Raw genomic sequence first — 13,689 nt, forward strand, 5'->3', positions numbered from 1 at the left:
CTTAGGATTTCCAGAAAGATTTAAAAGCAACATCTTTATCTGTTGTGGATTCACTCTCATTATCTCCACACCTCTTACTTGTCGTACCCCACTTCCTCTCTCTTTTGCTCTCTACATCTCGCACTCGGCCCTGGTGCCCTTTTAGTTGTTTCATTTTCACTCATCCTCTTGGTTCTCTCTCTCCCTCTCTCTCTCTCTCTCTCAAGAGTGTTGGACGTATAATCCTCAGCTTCAACCCATGTTGCCACAGAAACATCAATAATATTCCTGCTCAACAACATCTTAGTGCATTAAAGTGGTCGTATGGAGTGCACACCTCTCTCGCCCACTGGCTCTCTCGTTTTTGGACTCTTTCTCATTCCCTGTAATGCATTTCCTGTAATTTCTGGAGAAAAAAATTGCTTGGTGTACTTGGAAACCAAAGATGAGATTGAAGGATTCTTCTGCTATTATCTGTAGCAGTGTGCATGCTTATGCCATGTTTAAAGGATGCCAGGTAATTGTTTTATGTACGTAGAAGTGATTTTTTTGTGAGATTTGTGTGTGAATTGAAGCATACAATCATCCAAAAACGCTTGAAAGAAAACCAACTCTGGGGTGAAAGCATATTGTACCAAAAAATACGATTAGCATGAATTCATACAAAAAGCCACCTTGTAAAATAAGTATATATTGACATGAGATTGGGTTGGATGTGACACTGGCATGTTCATGCAAGGTTCTCTCCCCGTTTAAGGTTAAGTGTGAGTGTTTCTGCACACAGGCAATTGCACTATTTGCACTCCACCATGTGTTTGTGGATCACGCACATTTGTTGCCCTCAACTGCTCGGATCCAAATCACAGTTGGCACAAACACACACCCACCTCTTGATCATTTGTCTTGAACGTTCAGTGTGTGTGTTTGCATAGCAGTTTGTCAGGAAAGCCTTCTCACAGCTCTATTCACTGATGATCACACACACACACACACACACACACACACACACAGACACACACACACTGTTGGGGGTCTGTTCAGACTTAGGATGTCATCATCACAGCAGACAAATTATTCTGATTGACCGTCTGATTTCCTGATAGAAGGGCTTCAGTTGTTAACAGAGGCAGGGGTCCCGCACTCCTAGTTCAACTTTAATCAAATGATTTGATTTTGCCTTTTATTATTTCTCCCGAGTGCTAAAATATCACCGGTGGTGGGCTTTTCAGCTGCTGATGAGACCAGACTCTCTCTGTTAGACGGTGGGAAGTACAGATAAGGGAAAGAGGATGAGAGCTCACTTCCTGTGACTGCGGCACCAAGTCAAATAACATTTTGGACTGAACGCTGTGCCTTAACCAAGCATGACACTATGTTGCAATAAATCTTTTTTTTTGTCTTGATCTTGAGTTTTTATCTTAAATGGCCACAACAAGCTATTTTTATTTTTGTCATATTTTAATTAAAAATCATCAAATATGTTTTGATTGGCTTTAATATTGTCACTTTTTTTACCTGCATTGTGGACAAAATTCCTTTTTACAGGACTTATCATGAAAATGACTTTTTCCATGTTTAAGTGCTATAATTGGGTCCCCAGGGCTTTCATCAACCTAGAAAATTTGAAAAAGATCAACCCAGTACCTTGGTTTTGGTAAATCATTCTCCACAATCATGTGAAAAAATAGGTCATTAAAATTTGGCTCTCTTTGTGATGTCAGAAGGGGATTATACTGCCCCTTAGTCTGCACTATCCAACCACGCCACTGCCATTTAGTGCAGAGATCAGCTCATTTGCATGTTAAAGGACACACACAAAACGGCAAAAAAAATCTACAAAGTGGATAATTTAACATGCTATAATAAATTATCTGTATGTTATTTTGAGCTAGAACTGCACATACAGTACATACTCTGGGGACACCAAAGATTTATTTGACATCTTAAAGTCTTGTGAAATGTCCCCTTTAAAGAACTGTGGCTCATAAAATGCCAAACGTTCAAAAATTTTAAAATAATATAGGAATCATTTATACAGTTATACATATTTTTTATTTTTTTTGCAGAAATTTGATTACAGTGAGTCTCTTACAAACAATGGGTCTAATTTACTAAGCATGTGTACGTGCAAATTTGTTCGTAAAATATGCGTACGGATGTTTTAACTAACAAATCATGATTCAGTATGAAGTTTTAGTATGAAAGTTTTTGTTGATTTATGATTTGTTAGTTAAAACGTCCGAACACATATTTCACGAACAAATTCATGCGTACGCATGCTTGATGAATGAGACCCATTGTATGTGAGGTGGAAGATTGAAATGGGGGAATGACTTTTAAAGCAATATTCTATCCAAATATTAAAAATTTTACCTCATGATTTACTTACCCTAAAGCTATCTGAGATACATACTGTATGTCCATCATCTTTTAGACGAACACATTTGGAGTTATTTTAATAAATGTCCTTGCTTCTCCAAGCCTAAAATGGAAAAAAAAACTTCTGACTTAAAAGCCCAAAAAAGTCCATGCATCTTTCATGGAAGTAAGCCACACATCTTAAAGGGGTTAATAAAGGTCTTTTGCGGGTAATCGATATGATATCGTAAAAAAATATATATTTTAACTTTATAAACTATAATAACTAGCTACAATGTCACAAGAGCTAAAGATGGCGCCGTTACCGGAGTAAATCATGGGGTAATTTCATTTGATATTTGGCTGGAGTGTCACTTTTAGTGTCTGTTTGAAAATTTTTTGTAATAATATGAACAAGTCAAACCTGCAATATGTAAAGGTTTTAATACACTTAACTAATAGATTGTGCTTGTATGTACATTAGTGGCCAAAAGTGATGTCCAACTCTGGAAAATTTTGTCTATTATGGTAGAGTATTAACATGGCTGCATTAACAGCGCAAAACGACATGGGGTGTGTGGGTGCATCCTTTCACGCCCCTCCAAAACAAAATGCATAATGTAAAACAATATCAAACTTAGAATTTGAATTAAACAAAATATTAAGTGATACAATGTAATGCTGTTGGTTAGTAGCCTTATTTTTCTTTCTAATTTTCTTTAATTACACAGAATTTATGATAAATTGTATTTGATAAAGTATCATAAAACTGGCACCATCTCACGCCCCCCATTTGAGAATCACTTGTTAATCTAACCTGAGTGGACATTAATAAAAGGTTGTACAAATATGCCCTCCAGACATCACTTTTTGCAACTGCTGTTTTTAAAAACTCAATTATTTTAGTGGTCACTTCAGTGAGAGATTTGATCAACAAAAATCCATGATTACCTGAGTTCAGTAAGTTCCGAAGAAAAAAAGAGAAGTCAGCGTCTCTTTCTACCAGCTCTCCTGACATTTTCCAAGTTAAGCACAGAACCAGCTCAGCTGTTAAGAGCTGCCTGCATAACATAACAAAACATACAGTAGAATCCAAGCAAGGAAAGGTTCAATGGACACTCCCACAATTGCAACAACACACTCGGTCATCATCTTGCTTTTGGTTTATTTTAGTGTTGCTGTGTAAAGCGGAGTTCTGCAAGCGAGCGTCTTCAAATGCCAAATGTCTTTCCTGCATTCCAATCTTTTCCAGTTCTCTCCGAACAATTTTCAGTTATTTTCTTGTCTGAGTGCAGCGTTGAGTGTGAGGGTGTGTTTGGGACACACACAGATACACAAATCTGCCTTGTGTTTGGCTGGCCAGATACCGTAGGAAGAACTGCAATGAACTAAACATGCCATGGGTCGTGCACATGTCCCTTCCTATTAACAAGCACAGATTGCTACCCGTGTCACACAGGTCATACACCTCCTCCCTGCATTTGTGTGTCTTTGTAAGTGAGCGATATACACTCCAAAGAAAAATTATACTGGTCACACATTAGCGGGTTTTGGTGCAGTGAATTAGTTCAAAAAATGATAATATTGTAAACTTTGATTAGACAAGGTAACAAAGCTTGGCACCCACACTAGCACACCCACGTGTACTCAAACGTGGACATACTTTTGTCTCTTCGTGGGCTGTTGGGTAATTGTCCACTGTTGAATCTGTACCACCAGTGTGAGCTAAGCAAAGGGTGCATTGCCACCAAAAAGGGGGCGAGCACTTCTGAATCATAAAATTACAAATAGGATACCCTGTGGGCACATGGACTTCACAGACAAACATGAATTAGCAAGCAAAGGCCGTGAAAAGTCATTTGGAATGGGGCCAAAGAGCATTTCATTTCAGTCAATTTTGGTTAGGAAGCTCTCTTAGCTCCCATAGGCTGCTGTCTCTGTAGGCAGTAGACGGCAAGGCAGCCCGCTAGGGTTTGGAACAGATCTGTTTTTGAAAAGCAGATCTCAGATAGCAATAGCAGGGGAGAGCTTTGAATTAGTCATGACTGTGGACTTTTAGAGTGCTGCCGTTTTAGAAATCTGTGTGTGTGTGTGTTAGTGGCCTTCACGGTAATCCTTTCCTCTCTGCTCCCGCTCTCTTTCTCTCCTCCTTGTTGTGTATCATCGTAGCTCACTCGCTGAATAATTGCAGTGAGGGGACTTTTCAATGCATTCGTGATCGGCTCTCTTGGCGCTGTGCTCTTGCACACAGTAGGTTGGTGTAAAAGCATGTCCTCCGCTCTATGTCCCTAAAGCCAGACTCCTGTAGACATCAACGCATGCTCTGCTTCCCTACAAGCATCTTATGGGAATGAAATGCATCTTTTCTTGATATTTGATGTTTTTTTTTGGCCAATGTCTGAATGTAGGAAGATCAAGTAGATGACATTTACACTTTACATGAATTTGGCACACCCTTTTATCCATAATTCAAGGTACACACTTTTTTGAGAATCGAACACACAACATTTGCGCTGTTAACACAATGCCCTACCAACTGAGCTACAGGAACACATTATATGATAATGCAGCTTTGTAAGTTCCAATTGCACACCAGATTGTCTTTATTTTATTATCTTTTTTACATTTAGTTAAGGTTTCTGCAACTTTTCTCCTACTGTACCTATATCCTTCTATATAAACAACCGCTTCACATGTAAAAAAATTAAATTAATTAATTAAAAGATGCAGCAGTACTTTCAATACATTTTTGCCTACTACATTGACCTGTTTACCTTAGAAGATGAGGAGGAATTAGTTTATGGACCATCTTAATATCTAATGGGCGTTTCACACGGTACGCTGCAACCGCGAGTGCTTAGTTCTTTTTTTAAGATGTGCGGAAGCTGCAAAACCGGGGCGGTTACAGAGGTGAATCGGAGTTGGTCCACACGTCTTGCCTGTGCACCCAAAAAAACTGTCCCTTTTAAGGACACAGCTCTTCACGGCAGGCACCGTTGAAGATAAACTTATTTGCACTAAATGCTGCACAAACGCTTCCAATACACGAGAAAAGCTGTAGCCCCATGGCGATTCCGCTGCTTGCCGCGTACCATGTGGTCATTACGGATTAGTCAATTTTCTTAAAGAAATCCAGATAATTTACTCACCACCATGTCATCCAAAATGTTGATGTCTTTCTTTGTTTAGTCGAGAAGAAAGTATGTTTTTTTGAGGAAAACAATTCTGGATTTTTTTCATTTTAATGGACTTTTATGGACCCAAACACTTAACAGTTTTAATGCAGTTGAAAATTGCAGTTTCAAAGAACTCTTCTCAAACGAGGCATAAGAGTCTTATCTAGCGAAACAGTTGTCATTTTTGGAAAAATAAAAAATATGCACTTTTAAACCACGCCAGCGCGACCTCACTTAATACGTCATCACGTCAAGAGGTCACGGATGACATATCGAAACTACGCCCCAGTGTTTACAAGTGTGGAGAAAGAAGACCGTTCTGATGTTATTGTGTGTCGAATTATACTAATTAATGTCTTTGTGTCAGTGTATTGTTTAAAATGATCCGCAAATGTGAGTTTCATATATGTAACACGTGACCTTTCCACGCCGTTACGCAATTACGTGAGGTCACGCTGGCGCGTCACATAGCCGGAGGAAGAAGAAAAGTTGTGGTTTAAAAGTGCATATTTTTTATTTTTCTTGCCAAAAATGACAATCGTTTCACTAGATAAGACCCTAATGCCTCGTTTGGGATCGTTTAGAGTCCCTTGAAGCTGCGTTAAAACTGCAACTTTAAACTGCATAAAAACTGTTAAGTGTTGGGGTCCATTAAAGTCCATTAAAATGAGAAAAATCCTGGAATGTTTTCCTCAAAAAACATAATTAGTTCTCGACTAAACAAAGAAAGACATCAACATTTGTGACATGGTGATGAGTAAATTATCTGGATTTTTTTTTAAGAAAATTGACTAATCCTTTAATGGACCCATATGGTATTGTTTCTGCAAAGTAATGCTGTATGTTAACTTTCATTTTCATACTACATTGTAAAAAGTGAAAGTTGGATCAACTTAAAAAATAACTTCAATTGGTTACACCTAAAAAGGTTATTTCAACTTAAAGGTCCCATTTTTCCTGTGTTTTTGAAGCTATGACCGTGTTTATTCAGACGTTTAGTCAGAAACTCTTATTTTGACATCATTCAACTGGGAAGTAGAGGGCTGTAGTCCAAACCGGACGTTTGCTTAAGCTATAAAAGGGGACTTCTGTTAAATAAGATATATCGCCTGGCAGTGAACTTTGACCTTTATCATTTTGCAGTGGTTATTTATTCTATAACAGCAACATTACACACTAACTAAAGTTTGAAAAATAGGATCAGGAAAAATGGGACCTTTAATAATAATAATAATAATAATTCCTTACATTTATATAGCGCTTTTCTCAGTACTCAAAGCGCTTTACATATGAACAGGGGAATCTCCTCAACCACCACGAAATGTGCAGCATCCACCTGGATGATGCGACGGCAGCCATATTGCGCCAGAACGCCCACCACACACCAGCTTATTAGTGGAGAGGAGATAGAGTAATATAGCCAATTAGTATGAGGGATGATTAGTAGGCCAATGGGCAAGTTTGGCCAGAATGCCGGGGCACACCCCTACTCTTTTTCGAAGGACATCCTGGGATTTTTAATGACCACAGAGAGTCAGGACCTCGGTTTAACGTCTCATCCGAAGGACAGTATAGTGTCCGCATCATTATACTGGGGTGTTAGGACCCAAACAGACCACAGGGTGAGCACCCCCTGCTGGTCTCACTAACACCACTACCAGCAGCAACCTGGTTTTCCCAGGTGGTCTCCCATCCAAGTACTGACCAGGCTCAGCCCTGCTTAGCTTCAGTGGGCAAGCTGTCTTGGGCTACAGGGTGATATGGCTGCTGGCTTTAAATGTTTCATTTAAAGTGTTTTTCACTTAAACATGCATTGTTTGAAAAACAACCCATTTTTTTAGGTGTTACCAATTGAAGTCATTTTTAAGTTGATCCAACTTTTAGAGCATTCCCTGCGTAATCTACACATCTACAATCTACATCAGTTACACACTTGTGTCCTATAGTTTCCAATGTATAGCTGATCTGTGAACAGGTCCTATATGCCCAGCAGTGCATTATGCAGAGTGTTGTGACATAAAGACACATGGGCTTACTGTTAATCAAGTGGGAGGAATCAGTAACATTTTTCAATTGTGCCAGATCCTACACATCATCAAAAACACACTTACAGTCTCATCCACCCCTATCCACTCACCAGCAAATACAAATCACACACTTCAGCCTCCCACAGGGTCACTATGCAAATGTGACCTCATGCAACAAACATTGTATATCTCCATATAATGTAAGTTGACATATATATTCATGTAAGTCGACAGCCCCATCATAGCACACGACAGTATGGTGATCTGCCGTGTTTGTAGGAATCAGTCTCATAGACAAACATCAGTCTGACCTCTTTTGAATTGTAGTTTGTGATATTTGTTGAGTTTAGTTTGTAACAGAACTATTGTAGGTTTGTCAGTCTGCCAGATTTAGTCACCCTCCCAAAGGTATGTCATTAATCCAATGTCCCACCTTGTCTGGCGTCCCACTAATGTGTGTGAATGAACCTAAGGGTGTTAGACACCTGCCCAGTGCACCAGCCCACACCAGCTGGTCTCTTTGTTAGTACTAAGTACAGTCAATTAGATAACAACTGAATGAACACAAATGTGTTTGTGTGTGTTAGGAGAATGAGAGGACTGTGTGTTCAATTGAAATCAAAGAGACCTGAATGTCTTTTATGAACTGCTGAGTTAAAAAATGTATTTATGAGCTAGCGCTTGTGCCGTTCAGAAACAATATTTGGGTAAAAAATACTTTGGGTAAAAAATGTCCTGCTGTTTTTTTTTTAAATCAAGAGATTTGCTGTTATGTTTGAATGTATCGCTCAGGTCTGCTTGTTTACATTTCGGTTTTGCTAAATATTGATCTTCCACAAATGTATTGTTTTGCTTTAGAGTACATTTATTAACCCACTAGGGTCATTTAGATTACTTTAATGACAGTTGTATGTGCTTTTCGGAGGGCTTCACAATGAGTGAGTACCATTTGGTACAATTTCTGAGGAAAATGTGAGTATAGTAGTGCTTGGTTTGGCAAAGGTCAGACAACAAAATATTACAATGATGCTAAAATGATTTAGCATGATTCTAACATGTTTTACCACAATGCTAACATGGCTCTAAGGGGCTGTTTATACATGGTACTAAGATCCATTTTGGTCGATTGGATAGTAGGTAGGTAGTGAGGTAGTGACATCATTGCATACAGTCATAATAGTCGATCAAAAAACCGACGCATATCTGTCCAAAGCTACATTGATTTATCTCTTTTCGTGTCTCCAGAACCTGTAAATATAACATCAGTTTTTATTTTCGCAGTTTCTCTGCCAACTGCTTTAGCAGACAGAGACTTTTATGCATTACTTTGCGTTTACTTCCGCGTCTGACGTTTATCTTTCACACGGGGAGACATGCGCACATGAACAAAACCGTAAGAAAGCCGGTTAAAGGAATATTTCATTTTCTTAAAAGAAAAATCCAGATAATTTACTCACCACCATGTCATCCAAAATGTTGATGTCTTTCTTTGTTCAGTCCAGAAGAAATTATGTTTTTTGAGGAAAACATTGCAGGATTTTTCTCATTTTAATGGACTTTAATAGACACCAACAATTAATACTTAACTCAACACTTAACAGTTTTTTTCAACGGAGTTTCAAAGGACTATAAACAATCCCAAACGAGGCATAAGGGTCTTATCTAGTGAAACGATTGTCATTTTTGACAAGAAAAATAAAAAATATGTACTTTTAAACCACAACTTTTCGTCTAGGTCCGGTCCAGCGCGACCTAACGTAAATGCGTAGTGACGTAGGGAGGTCACGTGTTACATTTATAAAACGCACATTTGCGGACCATTTTAAACAATAAACCGCCACAAAGACATTAATTAGTATCATTCAACATACAACAACGTCAGAACGGTCCTCTTTCAACACATTTGTAAACACTGGGGCGGAGTTCCGCGTTCGTCCTCTGTGACCTCTTGACGTCATGACGTATTGCGTGGGGTCAGCTGGCGCATCACGACCGGATCTACATGACGAGGCGTTGTGCTTTAAAAGTGTATATTTGTTATTTTTATTGTCAAAAATGACAATCGTTTTGCTAGATAAGACCCTTATGCCTCGTTTGGGATCGTTTATAGACCTTTGAAACTCCGTTAAAAAAACTGTTGAGTGTTGGGTTAAGTGTTGAATGTTGGGCTCTATTAAAGTCCATTAAAATTAGAAAAATCCTGCAATGTTTTCCTCAAAAAACATAATTTCTTCTCGACTGAACAAAGAAAGACATCAACATTTTGGATGACATGGTGGTGAGTAAATTATCTGGATTTTTCTTTTAAGAAAATGGACTAATCCTTTAATGTGTTTACATGCCACGCAAAATCGGGGTAATGAGCAAAAAACTACCTGTGCCGATCGGTTTTTGCTTATGCCGTTTATGGGCTTTCCCCGATTAAAGAAAACTGTTTTACGCATTTACATGACCCCACATGTTATCAGTTTATTAAGCATAATCGGCATAAGACTGTGCATGTAAACGCATTCAGTGCTGTGGTTGGAAGTGCAGATTAGTTACTGGGTTGTTCTTGTTCACATTTTCTAGGTTGATAGATTATAGCATTATACCCAATTATAGCACTTAAACATGGAAAAAGTCAGATTTTCATGATATGTCCCCTTTAATACTTACCTAATTGCTAAGATATCAGCATTTTTAATATAAAATTATTTGTTTGTGTTCAACTGAAGGAAGGAAGTCATATTCATCTTTAACCTCATGTTGTTTCAAAGCTGTATGACTTGTTTTAACTGTGGCATACAAATTTACAATTTACAAAATTGGTCCATATGACTTGGTCCAATCTTCAGAATTGTATGATAGCTTTGTATGAAACAGATATTTAAGTCATTACTTGCATATAATCTTCAACTGCAGTGAGCTGGATAGCCATTCTAGCCATACATGTAGCCATTCTAGTTTGAGACATGCGGGTAAATAAACAATGACAACCTCTTGGTATTCAATTCATAAATTAACAAAAAAAAGTTATACTGTAGTACCGCCACACAGACACAGAAACCCTTCTGCATTAGGTTTGTCTTATGGCCGGTGCTAGCTAGGTGTATCCAGACAGACGTTTCTCAGTAGGGGGTTAATATCTGACCAGACGCTGCCTCTCCTGGTAGTCCCATTATCTGGGTTACCCAGCATTCAGCGGACAGGTGCTTCCCCTCCCTGTATGCTATGAACAGGGAAAACTGACTTCTGTGTAGTAGCACTTCAATAGGTGGGATGCTGGGGCAGCAGCAGGCTAAGGAAGTCAGGAGGTTCACTAATGACAGGGGTGTGTGTGTTAATGTGTATGTGTTAATGTGTATATGTGTGTGGCACAGATCAATGGGCTGTGCTAATATTGCAATGTACAGACACTGTAAAATTATTATCTTTCTTAATCATGGATAGGTTTAGATCTTTTCGCACAAATAGTGGTTTTTACATTTGAAGCCAACAGTGAAAAATGGTGTCAGTACCTTTTTAGGGCTGTTATTTGGACGATTAAGCTATCTGGTGCCTTTGCTTCTGGTTTTCATTTATACACAGTGTACTTATTGTATCTCACATAAGTAGATTTTATCTGTGTAAATATTTACTTTGCCAACACATCGATCGACTGTATCATAAAATCAATGTGATTTAACTTATTTATGTAGGACACATGATTAGGGCTTACAGTCTACAGTTCACACTGTATTGGAATATTGACGAAAACAATCCACCAGGTTTTACATTACTCAATAACTGCAGTGTGGATTTTAAAGTGCACCTTTTCGTTGCTAAAAAACAACGTTATTTTGTGTATTTGGTATAATACAATGTGTTTCGCGTGGTTTATGGTTAAAAAACATTGTTTTCCACATACCGTAAATTTTTGTCGCTCCAGATTTCCCTTTCTTCCTGAAACGCACAGATTTAAAAAGTTTTGTGTCCCTGATTGGCCAGCTAATCTGTAGGTTGTGATTGGTCTGACGTCAGCCGGAAATGTGATGCTCTTACCATGTTTTGAAGATTAGCTCACAATGCAATGCTGACAAGAGTTAATATTGTCTTTACTAAATGCAGATGACCAAGCTGATCGATCAACTTTGCCAATTTTACAGGATTACTAAAACGTTAAATGATGTCTGCATTTGTGATCAGCGAAATGACAAACAACAACGGCGGAGCCGATGGTGTTGTGGGCAGCGCTCCGACATGTGGGGGTTTCGCACTTTCGGCGACCCGAGTTTGATTCCTGGCTGGTGGTCATTTGCCGATCCCATACCCCTCTCTCCTCCTCTTACTTTCCTATTCTCTCCTTAATCACTGTCAAATAAAGGCAAAAATGGCCAAAAAAATATAACTTCATAAAAAAGAAAAAAAGAAACTGCAAACAACAAGTGCTACTCTGCACTGCACACAACTCATATTTGAGTCATGATTTAGTCAGTAGTAAATAATTTAAATATGAAAACATAGACTACTTACAGGCTGTATTTCAGAAACGGGCAGGATTATGATAATGTCATGTCAACCAGCACAGGAAGTAAACGGTTGCCTACAATCCGTGTGTTTGTTGTAATCCAAGAAAAGAGATTTACATTGGATTCGATAACTTGCGTCATGCTTATTTTTTGGATTTGCACCTTTTTTGCATATTGTTAACATGTACTAATACACACTTACACACCAAGGAAAATGTAAAACCGTGAATCGGATAATAGGTGCTCTTTAACATATTTGTATATTATAAGAATTGAAAGTGATTATTGAATTTTGTACTTAAGGAGTTAAATTTTCTGTCGTAGTGTGATAGTTAACCTCAGTGTTTAGTAAATTTTAAATCTTTTGCAGATAATATTTATTTAGAATAATGAATCTTACATTTGACCTTAGAGATGGAAATGGCTGCTTTGCTCAATTTGATATATAACAATGTTATTCCCTGATTGTATCACAGTATGTATAAGAAACAAAATCTTCCCCTTCCAATCTCCTGATTGGAAAATAAATTTTTTGGTTGGGGTGGTCAGAGTGTGAAACCCTGTACATTAGCAGAGACAAATTAATGAAATAATATACCAGTGAGGAAACGACCCTAACCGACCCTGAGAGAGGTGTAACAATAGCTGGCAGTCACTGGAGACAAAGCATTTCATCAGTGGGTTACATCAGACAAGGCCCGTGGGTGAAACCACAATAAGAAGCTAATCTCCTAATCCACCCAAATTATGTCCAACACCTTTCAATGATGATTGCACAGGAGGGATGGGGATGTTGCTTTACAATTTCCTGAGGAGTTTTTACCACAGAAACAATGTAGTAAATTTTGAGTGTTATGCAATTAATTGCTCTTTGTACATGTAGGTGAATGAAAGGCAACACCCTGTAGCCAAAGGGTTCAAGTGAATTTCATAAATACTGAAATATATAAAGCGCTGTAGCTCACTAATATAAGTTTAAAATGTTGTTTACCTTAAAGAACCTTTGAAAGTGACCTGTTGATGTTTAAAAGAATAATTCTCTCAAAAATGAACTTTCTGCTATATATTTTTTTTTTTTTGAATGCAGATGACTTTAAGATGGTGACGTTACCAGAAGCTAGTTATTTTCCTTTGTTAAATTCTAAATATGGATATTTCCTTTACAAAATTGCCCAATTACCCTCAGATTACCAACATTCTCTGGAGTTAAAGGAGCTGGACCCTATATTCATCCGTTATAAAGATTGGAAAAGCTAGGACATTTTTAAAAATATCTGAATGTATGAAGTTGGTTCCAAAACGCAATAAAGTTACGAAGATGAAAACCAGTATTTTCTGTTACAAACTTTCACATAGCATCTTTAGGTTATAATAACATTAAACATTCAAATCCATAATTACATTTTCAAAGGTTAATTATAAAAACTGATTATTTATTATAAAAACTGATTTTTTTTTTCAAAATGCTATAAATCTATTGAATCAATATATAAATGTACAATCATCTTTGCCACGTTAAAATTTATTTAGTTGAATAGTGGTATACACTGATTAAAGAAATAAACGTTAATGGCATTAATCAAAACACTTACTTTGTCATATTAAGAACGCTGTCATTGCTGCGTCATTGGGATGTCGTTGGGATGACAGCGATCAGCT

At 37.8% G+C, this 13,689-nt stretch overlaps 1 protein-coding gene and 1 pseudogene across 3 annotated transcripts in view; one reads left to right on the forward strand and one right to left on the reverse strand.

Annotated features, from left to right (window-relative positions):
- camkmt (calmodulin-lysine N-methyltransferase) overlaps positions 1 to 13,689 on the forward strand; it is a 108,278-nt gene that overhangs the window by 26,970 nt on the left and 67,619 nt on the right. The gene's annotated exons all lie outside the window — the stretch shown is intronic.
- LOC141368874 (5S ribosomal RNA) lies at positions 7,169 to 7,285 on the reverse strand (annotated as a pseudogene).

This window comes from Misgurnus anguillicaudatus, chromosome 11 (genome assembly GCF_027580225.2).
Source record: "Misgurnus anguillicaudatus chromosome 11, ASM2758022v2, whole genome shotgun sequence".
NCBI lineage: Eukaryota > Metazoa > Chordata > Actinopteri > Cypriniformes > Cobitidae > Misgurnus > Misgurnus anguillicaudatus.